This window comes from Aethalodelphis obliquidens, unplaced genomic scaffold (assembly GCF_003676395.1).
Source record: "Aethalodelphis obliquidens isolate GAN/ISIS:26980383/991018 unplaced genomic scaffold, ASM367639v1 scaffold17, whole genome shotgun sequence".
NCBI lineage: Eukaryota > Metazoa > Chordata > Mammalia > Artiodactyla > Delphinidae > Aethalodelphis > Aethalodelphis obliquidens.
The window spans coordinates 19,551,152-19,571,477 of NW_020837961.1; the positions used below are offsets into that span (position 1 = coordinate 19,551,152).

Genomic DNA, 20,326 nt, shown 5'->3' on the forward strand with positions numbered 1-20,326 from the left:
TACTAAGAAAGAAAGAAAATACTAAGAAGCCAAGAAAATACTAAGAAAATACTAAGAAAGCCAAGAAAATACTAAGAAATAGTATTAGAAATACTATTAGAAATAGTAATAGAAAAAGAAAATACTAAGAAGCCAAGAAAATACTAAGAAGCAATCTTGGTGAATATCATACATTCCATATATAGTCCTACTTACTCCACTGTGTAGCAGCAATCCAATTTCCCCCTGTTAAAAGGAATCTTTCACCCTTGGCAGTAGTGATCCCCTCCCTCCTCTCTCTGTTGATTAGTGATAGAAAAAGCCCAAACCTGCCAGCAAGCACTGTCCACTTCTAATTCACTGAAACCATGTTTCCTAGGAAGCATTCCTCCCTTGAGTACTAAAACCTCCAAAACCACTAAGTCTGAAGTTTCAGGGACCAAAAAATTCCTCAAGTGGTTTATTAGGCATAATAAAAGAACCCAACACAAATGCATATGTATGTACACCCAAAGACATACACAACAATGTTCACAGCAGCTCTCCTCCTAGTAGCCCAAAAATGGAAACATCGGGGCTTCCCTGGTGGCGCAGTGGTTGAGAGTCCGCCTGCCGATGCAGGGGACACGGGTTCGTGCCCCGGTCCAGGAAGATCCCACATGCCGCGGAGCGGCTGGGCCCGTGAGCCACGGCCGCTGAGCCTGCCTGTCTGGAGCCTGTGCTCCACAACGGGAGAGGCCACAACAGTGAGAGGCCCGCGTAACGCAAAAAAAAAAAAAAAAAAGTAAACATCTCTGATGTTTATCAACAGTAAAATGGATAAATAAATGTGGTATATTTATAAAGTAGAATACTGTATAGCAATGAAAATGAATGAACAACTGCTCCAGGTAACAACATGGATGAATCTCACAACGTTAAATAAAAGAAGCCAGACACTAAAGAATACATTATTCAATTTATATAAAAGTTAACCACTGTCATGTATTCAATTTATATAAAGGTTAACCACTGTCAAACCTAATCTTTGGTGTTAGAATTCAGGATGATGATTACCTTTGGGAAGGAAGAAGAGCAATGACTAAGGGACATAGTTATTGATGTGGGTGGTGATTACATAGTTATCTTCACTTTGTGGCAAGTCATGCTGAACAATTATATTTGTGCATTTTTCTATATGTTATGCATCCTTTTAAAAAAATTCATATAACTGCCATCTTGTGTATAATGTATAATTTCTCTGGATGCTTTTAAGTGTTTTTCTGAATTAGTTTTATCAGTTTGACTGTAACATGCATAGGTGTGACTTTCATTGCAATTTTTCTGCTTGTGATTTACTGAGCTTTTGTGGATTTGTAGTTTTATGCTTTTCACCAAGTTTGGAAAACATGCCACCAGTTGTTTGTTTTTTTTTTTTACAAAATTAGTCATACTGAAAATAGAGGGACTACTCTCATCTCCACTCTGCATACATTTTGGGAAAGGTGGCACCAGATACTGATTACTGATTTTAAGCATATACTTAATTCTTTAGGTCAGCATCCCCAATTTGCAGGTTATTGTATCCCAGCTGGCCTCATAAATGGAACCAGCTTTCCAATTTGTTCTCTCCAAGTTTTTGTCTAGCTTGTCAACTCATAAGCCGCTGACAACAAACCAGTGTATACCCTTACCTCAGGCCATGTCTCCTAAAATTCTTCCCTATGGGAGGATTTCCCTTTACTATTCTGGGTCAGGGCCACTAATGAGTGGTGGTGGTGTGTAGTGACCACTCACATCCAGCTATTGCCAGCTCACTGCAGATTCTTCCATGAACAAACAGGACCCATGCTTTTTTCTCTTCCATTAATTGGTCAGAAAGAACTCCTCATGAAGCCAATTTATATGGGTTTGGGGGGAAGTGCTGAAAGAGTAGAGTCAGGGACTATAGGAGTCTGAGTCACCTGCTCATTTAGTTTAATTGTAGCCATGTCCCAGTCTCATAGGGAGTAGACTGCTTCTGTGCTCATCCAGTTGTATGGTTCGGTGAATCAGATAACACCAGTTCATGATGGGTGGTTTTATTATTCACATGGTCACTTGATGTCCCATGATCAGGTGTTCCGTCTCTACCAGGTAGCAGGAGCAAATCAGGAGGTGCTTTTCAAAGAAACAAAACAAAATGTTGTTGGCTGAGGCAGATACATCCTTACTCCAAAACCAAAGGGTTTATGTTGTAATTCCCCTATTGGAACTTACCCAAGGCTTCATTTAACATCTCTAACACATGAACTTCCAATACCATCGGATCTGCCCAATCATAAGGCCCAACTGGCAAGACAGTTTGCTCTGGGCCCCACTCAAAACATGTAGTCTTATAGTTATCTGAAAACAGATAAGAGCAGGTCACCCTAATATACTTTATTTTGTTGCCTCCAGAACCCCGAAAGGCCTGCTACACATTTTTTCCTTCTTCTTTGTTATAATGGTAGAAAACACAACTACCTGTCATTTATTTGAATGGATATCCTAACATGTCTTAGGCCACTGCACCCCTAGAAACTCGGTGCAGGTCCTGGAAGTTTTGCAGGGTTTATCTTGCATCTTCTGGCAGGCATATGTCTTATCAAATCATGCAGAATGCTTGCTACTGCCTGCTCACTAGGTTCATTTAACATAATTTCATTGCTGTAATAGACCAGTGTGATAGTCTATGGTACAATGATATGGTCAAGGTCCCTCCATACCATAGAGACAACAGGAAAGCTGACACAGCCCTGAGACAAGACAGGGTGTACTGTTGTCCCTGCCAGTTAAACGCAATCTGCTTTTGGCTTTCTTTCCTGACTGGAATCGGGTGGGGGTGGGGCAGAGCGCGTTTCCAGATCCGTACCTGTGTACCAGGTCGCAGTCTGTACTAACTTCCTCCAGTGCAGGTACCACACCTGGATAGCTGCAGTTGGCACCCCACCTGATTAAGCTTTGCAACAATCCACTGTCATTTCTCACTACGCATCTGGTTACCACACAGGGAATTTAAATGGGAATCTGGTACGAATCACCATGCCCGCATGGGGGCACTAACTTCTGTACTGCTTTTCTTTTACTGTCTTGGGAGGGAGTGGTAACAAGCAATTCTGAACTTCTATGTAGTCCTTCCTACCATAATGCTCAATCTATTGGTCAGAAAACCAAAATGAAGATTGCTTCAATTATTAAAATATATTTATTCTTACTACACATCTGGGGCTGGAGAAATAACCAGTGTGGGTCTCTCTGGGCTCACTGTTAGCTAGACTCTGGCCAGGACTCCATCTGTCACTTGACTTTCTTAGGCCCCCTATTTAACCAATAAATAGCCACCAGAAAAGGATTAGGGCAGTGATTCCCTAACTTGCTCACTGGAATTACCTGGGGAGCTTTAAAAATACAAGTGCCTGGGTCTCACCCACAGAACTTATATGAGTTAATTGGCTTGGGGTGTGCCCTTGGCTTTAGAATTCTAAGGTCTTCTTATGTGCAGACAAGTTTGGAAACCAGTGGGTTAGGGGAAGATTCATGGTTATACCACTGTGGCTGCATTGCAGGTTCCTCCGCTAAAGGACCAAATCTCTCCCGATCATCAGGAAGTACCAATTTAACTGTAATAACACAAGTTAGTCTACATCTCAGAATTTTTCCACCTAAATATGTCAAGCAGCACCTTAATAGGTTAATCTATTTTATTTCCAGGGACCTCAAGATCATTTAGTATCCATTACTACTTTTCCCTGTGGGTCAAAACACTCTTGTTCACATTTTCGTTTTTGGCTTATTATGGTAATTGTGCCCACCTTGTCTCTGACGGTTGTACGCTATCATATGATCTCTACCACTTTAGACTTCTTTATTCCCACTGAGATCAGGAAACTCAATTCTACCACAGCTTTCATCACCATCATTTTTGCAAACAAAGGAGAACCACTTCAGAGCTCTTTGGGAATGCTGGTGCTCCCATCACCAATGCTTTTTTTTTTTCCGTACGCGGGCCTCTCACTGTCTTGGGCTCTCCCGTTGCGGAGCACAGGCTCCGGACGCGCAGGCTCAGCGGCCATGGCTCACGGGCCCAGCCGCTCCGCGGCATCTGGGACCTTCCCAGACCAGGGCACGAACCCGCGTCCCCTGCATCGGCTGGCGGACTCTCAGCCACTGTGCCACCAGGGAAGCCCCACCAATGCATTTTTTAATGACTTGGTGAAAGTTGAGGATGGCTAAGGAGCCACTGTACTCCTTCCTCTATGGTATGCCAGGGGATTTCTGATATTCTGAAATTATTATTTCAAATTTTATTTGTAGGCCGTTTATTTTTATTTTTTATTTTGGGAGCCATTTATTATTTGTAGGCAGTTACTGAGTCCAAGGCTCATCCTAGCCAACTATTAATGCCAACATATTAAATCTTAATTCTCAGGTAAGTTTGCCTTGATTAAACCTTATGTCTACTTTCCCTCGGTGTAACACCCTTAGAACCCACTTCTATATATACTCCCCAGGTTCCTGCTGGTCAAAACGACAAGGTCTTAAACTCCTCTGTAGGTAGTCTCTTGCCAGAGCAGGATGCATACTTCCCTGATGGGGAGGCTATGTTGGGATGGAACTGGGAGGTGGTGAGGGTAAATTCTGAGGACAATAGGAATCAACTTATAAGAGAGCTGCCCCAAATGTAGTCACTGAAAGCCTCTATGCAGAGGAGGCTGGTTTCCTCTGAGAGCAAAGGAAGTTCAGGGGAATATGAAGGTTCAGAGTTCTCAGCTTCTTTCTTGTCTGCCCAACTATCCCCATTCTGTGTCTCAGGGCCCACTCCTTTCCCATCAATGCTAACCTTAGTGTAAGAAAACTGGAAGAACTGAGCATTTAATTAGTACTACGAATCTACCTTATCTGCCCACTGATTACAGAAGATGAAGGACTCCTTCAAAGCTACAGTGGAGGAGTTCTGATCCCCTACAAGCATTCTTAACTATATATTAATAGTTTTCATATTTTTCTTTTTCCTATGTACAATGTGTTTAGGACCATAAGAGAAGCCTGGTGGGTTCAGAATCTTTATAATTACTATGATTACCATGGTGATACTTTCTCTCCCCTCCCCTCCATCTTCACTCCATCCCATGCTATTAATGGTCATCACAACAGTACTGTAAGCCATGGATTATAACCTGTGGTCCTTGTACCTATAGCAATGAGGTTATCCTTGTGATTGATTTTACATGTGTGTGTATGTGTGCATATAAGCCAATCCCAGAAGCCCATTGTGAGGATCCATTTCCTGTGATAACTCCTGGTACCAATTAATCTATCAATTAGGGTTATAAAAAGAAATAGAAAGCACACTCAAAATAAGAAAGGAAAAGATTGGTAAAATATATTAAACTTAAGAACTTTTTTCCAAAGGATGCTATTAAGGAAATGAAAAGACAAACCATGTTATGGGGAAGGATATTTGGTGCACATATATTTGACCAAGAACTCATATCCAGAGTACATAAAGAAGTCCTAAAGTTCAATAAGGAAAAGAATGACAACCCAACAGAAATATGGATAAGTGACTTGAACAAGCACTTAAAAAAAAGAGGATCCCCAAATGGCAAATAATGTAAGATGGTGTTCAAGCTCAATAGACATCAGGTAAATGCAAATTAATGCCAAATGAGATACCACTACACACCTATCAGAATGGCTTAAAAAAAAAAAAACAAAACTGACAATACTAAGTGTTGCCTAGGGTGTGGAGAACATGAAACTTTCATATACTGCTGGGGAGGATATAAAAAACATAAACTTTGGAAAACTGTCATTCTTTACAGTTTGAATCTACCTCAATGACCAAGGAATTTTAACCCTATGTACTCTCTCAATAGAAATGTCTGCCCACGTACACCAAGTGACATATGAAAGAATGCTTGTGGTACCATTATTTGTTAGTAGCCCCAAAGTAGAAAAAACCCAAATAGCTACAACAGAATGGATATATTTATTTTATCCACATAATGGAATATAGCAATGAATATGAACAAACTACTTCTACAAACAACAGATGAATCTTACAAATATAATGGTGAAATGCATATTTAATCTCTCATGTATGATTCAAAACCAGGCAAAACTAATCTATGGTTAGAAATTAGAATGAGTGGTTACATTTGGGGAGGACGGGCAGGATTGTTACTGGGAGGTCACATAAGAGGTTTCCATGTAACTGGTGATATTCTATTTCCTGGGTGATGGATAGAGGAATATTTTTACTTTATGATAGATACTTCATTTATTTCTGCAGTATGCTGTATTTCAGTTTTTTAAAAGGGTGGTCCTAATAAGATTAGGAACTACTGGTTATGCCTACTTGCCCTTCTCCATCAATTCAAACACTTCTTCCTTCAACGCCCAGTTCAGATTCCACAACTTACTTGAAGCCCAACAACTTCAGCTAGAAAGGACTTATCTTTCTGCTTGGTTTTCATTACATTTCCTGAGAGACAGTATAATACAGTAGAAGTGGTACAGGCTAAGGGGCTTGGGCTTTAATCTGTAAGGCAATAATAAGCAAGAGAGTGATGTGGTCATATTTGTATCTGCTCACCATGAATTTAACTCATTATAACAGTACTTATTTACATTTCTTTGAATATGCAGACAAAAATTTACATACACATATAAGTGTAAAAATGTCATGTTAGACTGTTACAATATTTGCTCCCAATGAATCATGCCTCCTTTGTTTATGCCTTTTTGCAATGTGCCTTTGCCACCTTAACTAACAAAAGGTAGTTTATTTCCCCATTTCTTGAATCTAGGCTAGCCTTGGGACTTGTTTTGACCACAGAATGCAGAAGCTGTGACTCTGTGCAACTTCTTTGGATGAGGTTTAGAAAGGCGTTACAGTTCCTTTTTCACCTTTTGGAACACTGCCCTGGGCCACTATGCTGTGAATAAGTCTGGGATGAAAGACCATGTGAAGGGAGCCATGTGAATGAGCCCAGAGAAAACCAACAGAAAAACTTTCTAGCCAAAACACAGCATGGTGAGAAATAATAAATCATTATTGTCTTAAGCCATTAAATTTTGTGGTTGATTTGTAATGCAGGAATAGATAATCTAGTCTATTATGGCAGAGACTGCTATTGTCTCTCAGTGTCCCTTCTTCTCCCTCATCCTTTAGTATTAGAACCCCCAAGTTTTGGCTTGGTACATTGCTACACAGGCAAGGACTATATTTCCTAGCTTCCCTTGGAGGTCTGGCCATGTGACTACATTTTGGCCCATGGGCTATAAGTGGAAATGATGGCTGCAAATTCTGTGACATGCCCTTAAAAAGAAGAGGTATACTGTTTTTCCATTTCCCATTCCCAGATACATCTTGGCAGGAGCTGGAACAACCACCTTAGGCCATGAAATAGAAGCCGCATATTGAGTATAGCTGATTAACAAGCCTGGATCCCTAACACCTGAGGCTGCTGTATCAATCTTGAACTGATTATTTCTGGACTGTTACGGAACAGAAAAAAAAAACCTTCCATCTTATTTAAGTCATTATTATTTTGGCCTTAAAGCAACCAAACCTATATCCCAAGTAATATGTATTTTCCATTATCCCCCCATATAGTTATATACAAATACTCATGTGTGTATATATACATCTACAAATATAAATATTTTGAGTGTAAACAGGCACAAACACAAATATGCAAACCATTTATGTGTGTTGACGATTATGTTTTATAGACTGGGATCATATTATACACACTTTTCTTCATCTTGTTTTTTTCTCATTTAAGCAGTAGTGTTGGATTGGCCAAAAAGCTCCTTCAGCTTTTAAGTAAAAATAAAAGACACATTTTTCATTTTTACCAAGAACTTTATTGAACAATGTATTCACCGTTTCGTTCCACTAACTTCTGCCATTTTTCAGGCAACTTCATAATTCCATCTTCCCAAAACTTTTTATGTTTTTGAGCAAAGAACTGTTCCATAGGCCTTTTACAGTCTTCCAGGGAATTGAAATTTTTTCCATTAAGAGAATTTTGTAAAGACCGAAATAAATGGAAATCCAAAGGTGCAATGTCTGGTGAATATGGCGGATGAATCAGAACTTCCCAGCCAAGCTGGAACAGTTTTTGCCTGGTCATCAAAGAAACATGCGGTCTTGCTGATGGAAGGTTATGCGTTTTCTGTTGACTAATTCTGGACACTTTTCGTCAAGTGCTGCTTTCAGTTGGTCTAACTGGAGGCTGTACTTGTTGGAATTAATCGTTTGGTTTTCCAGAAGGAGCTCATAATAGAAGACTACCTTTCAATCCCACCATATACACACATCACCTTCTCTGGATGAAGACCCGCCTTTGGTGTGGTTCATTTCACTTGCCCCACGATCTCTTCCATTCCACATTATTGTACAGTATCCACTTTTCATCACCCATCACAATTTGTTTTAAAAACGGAACACTTTCGTAATGTTTCAGTGGAGAATCACATGCGGAAATACGGTCAAGAAGGTTTTTTTCACTTAACTTATGTGGAACCCAAACATCAAAGCGATTAACATAACCAAGCTGGTGCAAATGATTTTCAACGCTTGATTTGGACATTTTGAGTATGTCGGCTATTTCCCTCTAGCAATATCGTTGACTGTTCTCAATTAATGTCTAGATTTGATTGCTATCAACTTCAACTGATGTACCCAACCATGGAGCATCATCCAGTGAGAAATCTCCAGCACAAAAGTTCGCAAACCACTTTTGACATGTTCGATCAGTCCCAGCAATGTATATACCAGCAATGTATAATACCCTTTTAGTTGGATCCCTACTGGCAACAGGTGCTATTGGTCATTTAACATTTTGCCCATTCTGAAAAGATGTCTCACTTCACTTGTAACAGGAGAAATGCATAATACTACACTAAGATTAAACATTTTCACTTATCAGTCCCAAATCCAAAAGTTTGATAACATACTCTAATGACAATGCTGTGGGGTCACTCTTCCATGTTGTTTATATAACACAGGGAAATCTGGCAATATCTATCAAAATCCCACACACATTACATACCCTTTGATCCAGCAATCTTATTTCTGTGAAATCTTGAACATGTGAGACAAAATTATAAACAGTATTATTCATTACTACACTGTTTTCAAAAGCAAAAGACTGAAATCAATGCAAATATCCATCATAAGGGCTGGTAAAATAAATTCTGGTATTCTTGTAGTGAAATACAATGCAGCTGTTAAAGGATAAGAACTCTCATTATGGAGCTACTTACATAACTCTGAGTTGTGGAACACAGTGCATTATTATAACCTTTGCTTTTTTTCTTTTTTTTAAGGAGAATAAAATAAACTCATATTTGTATAAAAAAGCTCTGGGAAATACTTGAGAAACTAATCAAAGTGGTTGTGAGACGAGTGGTGTTGGCATGGAAAATGGGTGGATGGCAGATATGTGGGGGAAACTTCAACTCAAAACATAAATACCTATCCACCTATCTAGATACACAAACACACATTACATTTGAATGAATTGCTCCTCAAAAGGAAAAGAAAAAGAAAAATAGTTCCAGTAGAGTGAATTCCCCAGTTTCCTTTATGTGATTTTTGTCAAGTCAATTTAACTATCTGATCCTCTTTCTTCAACTGTAAAACAGGGATAAGATCTGCTTCACAATGCTTTGGTGAGCACTAGATTAGCTCTGTCACTTAATAAACTGACACTTAATAAATGTTAGTTGAATTTAAAAAAAAAAAGGTTTGCCAATCTGTTACATAGGCCTAATTGGCATCTCATTATTTTAGTTTGCAGTTTCCTGATTTCTTCTCTTGTTTCTTTTTTTTTTTTTTTTTGGCGGTACGCGGGCCTCTCACTGTTGTGGCCTCTCCCATTGCGGAGCACAGGCTCCGGACGCGCAGGCCCAGCAGCCATGGCTCATGGGCCCAGCCGCTCCGCGGCATGTGGGATCATCCCGGACCGGGGCACAAACCCGCGTCCCCCGCATCAGCAGGCAGACTCTCAACCACTGCACCATCAGGGAAGCCCATAATTTCTTCTGATTTTGAGCATCTTTTCACATTTGGATTTACCATTTGCTGAGTTCGTATTCTTTGCCCACCCATTTTTCTGTAGAATTGCTTGCTCCCTTTTTTTTTTTTAATATCTTTTTTTTTTTTGGAATTTACAAAGTGGTCCCATACTGTGTATATCTTTTCTTTTCTTTTTTGGCTGCATTGGGTCTTTGTTGCTGCACACGGGCTTTCTCTAGTTGTGGCGAGAGGAGGCTACTCTTCGTTGTGTGTGGGCTTCTCATGCGGTGGCTTATCTTGTTGCGGAGCACGGGCTTCAGTAGTTGCAGCATACGGGCTCAGTAGTTGCAGCACGTGGGCCCTAGAGCATGCCGGCTCAGTAGTTGTGGCTTGCGGGCTCTAGAGCACAGGCACAGTAGTTGTGGCACACGGGCTTAGTTGCTCCGCGGCATGTGGGATTTTACTGGACCAGGGGTCAAACCTGTGTGCCCTGCATTGGCAGGCGGATTCTTAACCTCTGAGCCACCAGGGAAGTCCCTGCTTGTTCCCTTGATGTGAATTTCTAAGAGCTCTTTTAATATTACAGATGTTAAACTTCACTGTACATATTTTTCTAAATGTATTATATACCTATTAACTTTAACTATGTTTATATTTTTGCATACAAGTTATTTCTTACACTGATAAATGTCTCTTTTAGAAGAACGTGTATTCTGCTGTTGTTGGGTTAAGTATTCTATAAATGTCAATTAGATCCAGTTGACTGATGGTACTACAGAGTTCAACTATATCCTCACAGATTTTCTGCCTGCTAGATCTATTGATTACTGAAAGAGGGGTGATGAAGTCTCCAGCTATAATAGTGGATTCGTTTATTTCTCCTTGAAGTTCTGTCAGTTTTTGCCTTAGCTATCTTAAGGCTCTGTTGTTAGACATACACACATTAAAGGTTGCTGCATCTTTTTGGAGCATTGACTTCTTTATCATTATGTAATGACCTTTCCTATCACTGATAATTTTCCTTGTTCTGAAGTCCGTTTTGTCTGCATATAGCAACTACACTTTCCTTTGATGAGCATTAGCATAGTAGATCTTTCTCCATTCTTTTACTTTTAACCTATTTGTGTCTTTATATTTAAAGTGGGTTTCTTATGTACGGTTCCTGAGAAAATAGAGATCTAGTAAGGGATGCTGGCTTCCTCCCTCCAAATTAACCCTGGGTAGGTACAGAAAGGAAGTAAGGGCTTGAGGAATAAAATCAAAAACTGTGAAGAAACCCTAGTTAGGGTCAGAAGTTTTTAAGTATTGTTCCTGCCACTCCCCCACTGATCATCCCACTTTGGGACAATCAGTTCCAGACAACTGATTACTACACAAATCATCAGCAACAGATCAGGCTTCCCGGCATAGAATAATGTCTGTTAAAGTGAGCTGCTGATGAAAAAGCGTGTGGGCTGACCAGATATTCTAGAGCGGTGGACAGTCACTCCACCATTCCTTCTCCAAACCTCCAGGGTTTTGGTGGATTACAACAGCCTTCTGCTGTTGAATTACGAATTTCAAGGCAAATCTTTACTAAAGGAGTTGTCCAGTGAAACAGGAACCAACAGAGATAGAGCACTATACTCTTCTGTGGTGCCTGGAGCCTTCCGCTCTCTATTCCTTCAAATTGTGGGAAGGGGTAAAACTAGGGTCTACCCTTTTGCTTATCCTCCACATCCATTATGAGAGAGAGCAGTAGAGAACATGAGCCTGTGAACCAAAATATCTAGACACCTGAGGAGTATGATCACCAATGACACAACAAATTAAACAACATATACCAACTGAAACAGAATTATAGGAACAGATATTTAATTTTAAAAAACAATTCAAATTTAATAGTTTAAAAACAATCCAATTATTCATTCAAAAGATTTTTATTGTGCACCTATGAACTGTCAGACACTGAGGATTCATCAGTGAACAAGACAGGCAAAAATCTTTGTGTACTTTCTAGTGGTGCAAAGTGGCCTGGGGCACAGAGACAAAAACATACAAACACCTAAATATCTAACTAACCATTAAACCATTTTAGAAGGTAATAATTGCTTATAAAAATAAAGCAGGTAAAGCAGATTGCAACTGCTTAAAAGGGTGAATAAAAATTGTGACCCTAATTTTAAAACGAAACTGAGCCTAAGACAGGAGTCAAGAAGATGCTGAGTAGGAGGTTACTAATGTGTGAAGAAGGAACAAGAAATCATAAAACGGTCATAAGAGAATATTAGGTATAAAAATATGAGTTTATGCGCTTCCCTGGTGGTGCAGTGGTTGAGAGTCCGCCTGCCGATGCAGGGGACACAGGTTCGTGCCCCGGTCCGGGAAGATCCCACATGCCGCGGAGCGGCTGGGCCCATGAGCCATGGCTGCTGAGCCTGCTCGTCCAGAGCCTGTGCTCCGCAACGGGAGAGGCCACAACAGTGAGAGGCCCGCGTACCGCAAAAAATAAATAAATAAATAATTTAAAATTATAAAATAATATTGTACATGGTAAGACATTTAAATAAAAGTAGAAAGTTAAAGACCTCATTAACTCTTCCTTTCCATAGAAATAATCATTTTTCTGTGTCTCCTTCCAGAAATGTCCTATGCATAATCAAATGTGTGAATGTGTATAGTTTTAAAAATCTATAAATAGGATTTTATACAAATTTTCTGCAACTTGCTTTTTTTCACATATATGGATCTACTTTAGAGATACAGGTTTTGAAGGACAGTAAAAATCTCATTTAAAAGGCAAAATTATAGTGATAATAAAAAGATCAGTGGTTGCCAGGGGTGTGGGATGGGAGGGGCAGGGATGAATAGGTAGAACGCAGGGCATTTTTAGGGCAATTAAACTATTCTGTTATAACACAACGTTAGATACGTGAAACTATGCATTTGTCAAAACCTACAGAACTGTATGACACAAAGAGTGAACCCTAAAATGTAAACTATGGACTTTAATAGTAATGAATCAATATTGGTTTATCAACTGTAACAAATGTGCCACACTAATGCGAGACATAAATAATAGGAGAAACTGGGTGTGTACGTGTATGTGAAGTGTCATATGGAAATTCTCTGTATTTTCTGCCCAATTTTTCTACAAACCTAGAACTGCTTTAAAAAATAAAGTCTATTAAAAAAAAAAACCAAAAAACCTTCATTTAGGAAAACTATTTTTAAAGCTTTGCATAGAGTATTTTAGAGTTGGAGGCTCAAAGTCAAATATTGGGCAGGTTGTTGCTACGGTCCAGGCATAAAATGATTAGTGCTAGGCTTCCCTGGTGGCGCAGTGGTTAAGAATCTGCCTGCCAATGCAGGGGACACAGGTTCAAGCCCTGGTCTGGGAAGATCCCACATGCTGCGGAGCAACTAAGCCCGTGCGCCACAACTACTGAGCCTGTGATCTAGAGCCTGCCAGCCACAACTACTGAGTCCGTGAGCCACATCTACTGAAGCCTGCGCACCTAGAGCCTGTGCTCCACAACAAGAGAAGCCACCGCAATAAGAAGCCCCCACACGGCAACTAAGAGTAGCCCCGACTTGCCGCAACTAGAGAAAGCCTGTGCGCAGCAACAAAGACCCAATGCAATCAAAAATAAAAAATTGTAAATAAAATAAATTTTAAAAAATGATTAGTGCTAAGGTAGCAAATGAAATTAGTTTGAACTATTAGATTTGCTAATACCTAAGAAAATTGCACCTCAGAAAATCTTAAGTGGAATTTAAAGTTTCTGATTTAAAGAAGTAATATGTCAAAAATAGTATGTTAACCAGGAGTAGGAAAAAAAAAATGCTTAAGAATTAAGTGGACAAAAGAGAGATGTGGCTGAAAAGATGCGAATAGCCATAAATGACATGTTAAACATTTTTTAAGTTAACATGACATGGAGGAACCAGGAAATTATCCATCTAATATACTTGGTGTGGCTTATGTACTTAAACTGTTTACTTCCAGATTTTTACAACCTACATATTTTCTAAACATAACAGTCATTAACAAGATATATTGGGTGCACTCAATCTGAATAGTGTTATTCTATATAAAATGCAGCTATCTTTGAGTTTACAAGCTCAAAGGCAAATATAAATTCAAAAGTTAGATAATATAAAGCAACATATTATTAAACGCACAGTGGTATCACAAAGCATATCAGATTCCTGTTTTCTTTAGTTCCTAGTTCATCAGCACTTGGAGTAGGCTAGTTCCATAAACTCCTGAGGTAAATAAGATTCTACCTTATTTTTTTAATGATTATATATCAAGATTACAGTAAGCGTGGAATTTCTAAGACAAAAAAGGTGGCTTCCGAAAAAGAAAAAGAAGCTTCAAAGATCTACATAGAATTAAGCTCTTTATTATGTATGTATACATAAATTTTGTATCTATTTACTTTTTAACTATAATCTTTTTCTAGTCAGTGACTACAAAAGTGGCATCTCAATACACACTCATAGAAATTACAGAATAGAAAGGTTTTTTCCAAGTTCACTCTATTCTACCAAGTGTCTCTAGGAATTTTCTATTAGGCAATTCTATATACTGCTTGTTTTTAGCACCACAAGCATTATGGAAGAAGACTTTTAAATAGTTTTACCATTTGTTATTAATTTAAAGATACCAAATTTGTTTCTCTAGTTTTGCTTTTATTTCCAGTTTGCTGCATTTCCTCTTAACACTGTGGGTAAGGTGGGCAGTTAAAATGTGGTTCCTCAAAAACAAAAGGGAAGTATAATATAAGAACACCAAAATCAAAATCCTCTTTTTAAAAAAGTTTTGTTTATCCCTTTAAAAATGTCTGAACACATAAACTGACAGATTTAATAGAAATTCTTTTTAAAAATTTGCTTAGTTTCTCACATAATAATCATTAATTTAACCCCAAACTTAAATCATTAATTTGAGCCCAGGAGGGTAAGTCTCCTCTCAATTTGTTCAAACATATTAGGTGTTCCATTAATTTCATCTTATTGTTTCAATCTATCAACCTCCAATTCCTTTTACCTCTCTCTTACTTTGGGCTTCTTATTTGCTTGATTACACGTCCTACTTCTTCTTGGTTTAATCCACACGTAGGTGGTATCCATCCCCCATTAGTTTCTTGAAAAAGGATGAATGAACTGTATATTTGAGAGACTTCAGGATTGAAAATAACTTTATTCTAGCCTTATATTTGATTGACAGCGTGACTTATACAGAATTCTAAATTAGAAGTAATTTTCCTTCAGAATTTTGAAGCATTGCTCCATTACCCTTTCACTTTCAGAGTTGTTATTAAGTCCAACACATTCACCTCTGTATGCACCATATGAAACCTCTATCAACTTTTTTTCTATCAACTTGTACAATTTACTCTTTGTCTCTCTACTCGTTATCTTCGTAGAGTAGGGAAAGGGGAGGTGGGAGATACATAGGAAATGAGCTCCAGAAATCAGCACGGGTCCTCTTAAGCATTTTATACTTATAGCAATCTTAATTAGGTCCCCAAGAGCCACATGTGATTAGCACTGGCATACTGCACTATCATACAGACTGTGCAGCCCTAGAGCAACCACTGTAAGAAACAAAACGAGGTTCAGCGACAATAAAAGAGGTGTGTTGGGCCTTCCCTAGTGGCACAGTGGTTAAGAATCCGCCTGCCAATGCAGGGGATACGGGTTCAAGCCCTGGTCTGGGAAGATCCCACATGCTGCAGAGCAACTAAGCCCGTGCACCACAACTACTGTGCCTGCGCTCTAGAGCCCGCGAACCACAACTACTGAGTCTGCGTACCACAACTACTGAAGCCCGCGCTCTGCAACAAGAGAAGCACCGCAATGAGAAGACTGTGCACTGCAACAAAGAGCAGCCTCTGCTCACCGCACCTAGAGAAAGCCCACGCGCAGCAACTAAGACCAAACGCAGCCAAAAAAAAGAAAGAAAAAAAAACCATGTGTTGATAGCAATGTAAAAATAATAATTATGACGAAGATAAAAGCTAACACTACTGTGCATGTCTATGTGCCAGGTACTGTTTTAGTTGCTTCATATATGTTAATCACTGAATTAGTATATACAATACAACCTTAAGAAGTAGGTATTGTCTTCATTCTTATAGGTTATATATTTTACCCTGGCACAGCCAGAATTCTAGTCTAAACAGTCTAGCTCCAGAATCTTGTGGTCTTAACTATTATGCTATATTGCCTTCCAGTAGCAGATGGTAGTCACTTTTTGTTGTTTATTATACTACTTTTAAATATCTTTTCTTGACAAAATAAAGTTGGCAAACCCATGTTGATTTCCTCAATTAAAAAATTTATTGGTTGGTGAAATGTGAAAGCCTGGAAATCACCAGTTTGTAGGGCCAGTAGAGAACAAGAAAATGAAAATCGGAGAGAAGGTAACTGATGGAGCAAGGTCTTGGAGGATGAGTTCTAGAACATAGGGAGGAGTTAAATTTAAAGGACAGGGCAGACACTAAGTACAGGAGGAATTATAGTCACATTTAGAGATGATGGGGAAGAAAGATTCTCTAGTAACTAAAAATCAAGGTTATCTGAGCCCAAAACAAGCCTGATAGTATCAATTAGAAGGCTTAAAAATAATATAGAATGGTGAAGAATTAGAGCAACTTTTGTGAGGAATGGGAAAAAATAAAGCCGGGATTGGACGAACAGACTAGAAAAACAGAGATGGTTTCAACACCAAATATCTTGAAGAAGTCGAGAAATAAGGTTAGTGGGAGTAAAGGAGTGGACGATGTATAAACAAATAAATGAGGTTGTGGTTAGAAGGTAGGATTTCTGAATTTAAGATCTCAAAGCCAGAGGTAATGCTCATTCATTGCCAACGATGAAGACGATACTGCTGATAATAACCATTCATTAAGCACACTAAAAAAATTAATCACATATAGTCATAACAACCATTACTATCAGCATATTACAGAGAAGAAACTGAGGCCCTAATGAATTTTCAATTAACACTCAAGTTTTTTATAGAACTTAACAAGATGATGCTGAAATTCATATATAGTAGGAAAGGGCCTGTCATTCCCTAGAAAATTTTGAAGAAAATAGATGAATATTAACTATTGTTAATACCCTACTGGCTATTAACACTTATTATAAAACAGCAGCAATTATGATAGTGTGGTCACGTTATAGAGGTCATACAAATTGACCAATGGAAAATAATAAACAATCCATGGATGTGTGGAAAACTGATTTGAAATCAATGACATTACAAACCATAAAAGAAAAGTTATACTATTCAATAAATGCTGCTAGAACAATTAATTTTTCATATATAAAATAAATAAAATAAATTAGATCTCTACCTCATGCACAAAAATAAGTTGATTAAAAAAAGAATAAAACATGAAGAATAAAAGTTTAAAACTTTTAGCAAAAAGATAAATGAATATCTTTGTGATTTTGAGGTAGGAGAGGATTTCTTAAACCAGACACCCAAAGCACAAAATATAAAGGAAAAGATGAATAAATGTGACTACATTCAAACAAAATTTCAGTGTAAGAAAAGACACCACAAACAAAGGCCAAAGAAAAGGCACAGACTGGAAGATGAGAGGCAACAATATAACCAACAATGTTATTAATAACCATAAAACATAAATCAATGAAAAAGATGAGTATAGCAATAGAAAAATGGGCAAAGATGCCCAGAGATGTCCAGGAGGCGTTTGGGATTAGTACTAGAGACATCTGGGCTGGAAACAGAGATTTGGGATACATCAACTTATTGATCATATTTGAATTCACGGACTAGATGAGTTTATAAAAGGAAAGCATGTAAAGAAATTAGAGATCTGGGCCTAGCTAGGACATAAAGCAGGCAGAGGATTACCAATCCTCACTCAAGTTCTTAACACTAAATAACTTCTTTAAACTTATCCACATATTATTTTGTCTTGCCTTTTCTGACCATAACTTTGTCTTTTAAAGATGGGGTCTAAACACAAGAAACAAACACTTATAATAAAACCAGATTTTGTTGGGCACTACATCAGAAGGTGGTCAGATAAGCCTGCCACTTCTGTTTAGAGCAATATTACCTTCAGCTCCTCTGTTTCATGTATTGCCAAGAAGGCAGGACTGTGGAAATGAAATGCAAATTAAAAATTAAAACAAAACAGGATTTAAAATTTAAAGTAAAGGGAATGTAAGAAAATATTCCCAAAGTGCACAATAAGGATTTTTTTAATTGGTGGGGTTAGGAACTATCTCCTTTTAGTCATTAGCATAGCTCATTTAATGCATCAGAAATAGGTAATGTGTGCCTACACATCTTTAAATTTTAAGACAAAAAAGATGAAAGACAAGAAGAAAAATGTTTCGTCCATACAGACTTCTGCTCATCCCATTCCTTCTACTTAGAAATAGCAAACCAGGTATCCACTGCTCAAGGGAAGCCAGTCACAAAAAAACAACTACATGCAGTATAATTCCTTTTATATGATATTCAAGAACATGCAAAGCAAGACAGAATAGTGGTGGTGGTGTTGGTGGTGGTAAGAAGATGTGGTTAGCAGGGACATAAAGAAGCTCTATGGGGTGTCTGGTATTCTGTATATGTGGATCTGGGTGTTGGTCACATCAATTTATACATTTGGCACTTGAGCATTTTACTATGTTCTGTCTTTTAACTGAGGTATGTATTTTTTATTCCTATAAAGAAAAACTTCTTAGAGACCTTAAGAATCTCACTGAACACAGCTTGTTTCGCTCTTGTCAAGATAACAAAACCTCTAATTAAGAAACAAATATTTAGTGGCCTTCTCTCAACTTGTCTTCCCCTAATGGCCCCACTCCCTCAACCCACCCCTACCTCAGCCATCTCCCCAACAGAACAGGCTCAAGGACAAGGACGTCTGAGATGAACATTTTCAGCATCAACAAGCTCCAGGGTCCTTCTTCCACCAAACCAAAAGTAAGCTCCTAAGAGGAAATTGAAAGGAAACTCGAATGTAAACACCAACCTTTAATCATCACTTTGTGAATCATCTTCTACACTATCCTAGCTCATGAACATGAACCTGTATCTAAACATCTTTGTAGAAATTTCCATTGTAATTTTACTTTGACAATTTTGACCAGGGTAAAATGACAGAAAATAGGCTTATCTAGATTTCAATTAACCCTCTTGCTGATGGTTATTTTTTTTAGTGAAGGACAGTAACAAATGTTAAATGTAAACAGTCCAGAGAATGCTTTTAAAAATAACCTTCCCTTTCTCACTTTAGCATGAAACACCAAGGAAAAAATAAAAGATAAAACCTATATATTACAGCTGCTTGTTACAATGAGTCATACAAAATGCAATATTGGACCTTGCGCAGTTCATTGTTTTATGCTGCTGGTCATGCGGGGTTCAGAACGGTAATGAGACAGGGTATTGAGATACAAATTACTTCGGATATCTTACTTCAGCAAAAACATGAAACAAAGTCATGTCAAGTAAGATGCTTCCAGGGACTAAAGCTATCGCCTTTCCTCTGCTTTTTTTTTTTTTTTTGAGCTACCTCCTTTCGCTCTTTTTTTTTTCTAAACAACAATTAAAGTTCTTCACGGATACCTTAGTTTGTAGCAGAAGCCCTGCAACATGAAATAAAGGAAACCCTAAGCCTTTATGTTCTTTTACCACTTTCCCAGTTTTAGGTAACCGAAAAAAGAACAGATCTTTAGAAGGAACTGAAGATTATCTAAGGAAGGACTCTAACGGGTCTCGTCTGAATGGCAAATACTTCAAGGTCTCGGAGCAGGATTATACCAAATGGCCAAGTGGCAGAGCTGTAAGCAGTTCCTAGTTTAGCGAAAGTATTTTAACTTCTTTAAAACAACAACAACAACAACAAAAAGACTTGTAGAGGGAAGAGAGCGAAATTAGGCGCCGCGGCGGGTAGAGGAGAAGGGTGCTCTGAAGAGAATTTGCAGTTCTGGGGCCGCGGCTGGGAAGAGGCCGAGACGAGACGGGCCGAGGTAAAAAGAGACGCCAGGAGAAACTCACTTTTGAAAGGCACTTCCCGGTTACAAAGCACTCACTTGTGCTTTACCTCCTCCGACACAGTATCCTTTCTGCAGACCTCCAGCGTCTACAGACGTAAAAGGCCCACCGCAAGAGCCCTCTCCAGCATCGAGATTTCGAGGCAGGCCTCGCTACCCGTCAGTCCCCGCGGCCGCCCGCGCCCCCTCGGAATCCCCCGGGCGCGCGCACGTCACCCGCCCGCTGCCAATCGGCGCCGGGCAGGTCGCCTCTCTTCGCGTGCTCGCAACCCCGCCCCG

The 20,326-nt window shown here is 38.9% G+C and overlaps 1 long non-coding RNA gene across 2 annotated transcripts; it reads right to left on the reverse strand.

Moving 5' to 3' along the window:
- Positions 1-920: 920 nt before the first annotated feature.
- On the reverse strand, positions 921-20,300 carry LOC113626022 (uncharacterized). 2 transcript variants are annotated; one of them, XR_003434993.1, is made up of 4 exons: positions 20,052-20,300; positions 18,873-18,982; positions 2,218-2,343; positions 921-2,118 (listed from the first exon to the last, which is right to left on the reverse strand). It is a non-coding gene; the product is annotated as an uncharacterized LOC113626022 (long non-coding RNA). The 2 variants fall into 2 exon arrangements; XR_003434992.1 differs by lacking the exon at positions 2,218-2,343.
- Between the last annotated feature and the right edge of the window lie 26 nt (positions 20,301-20,326).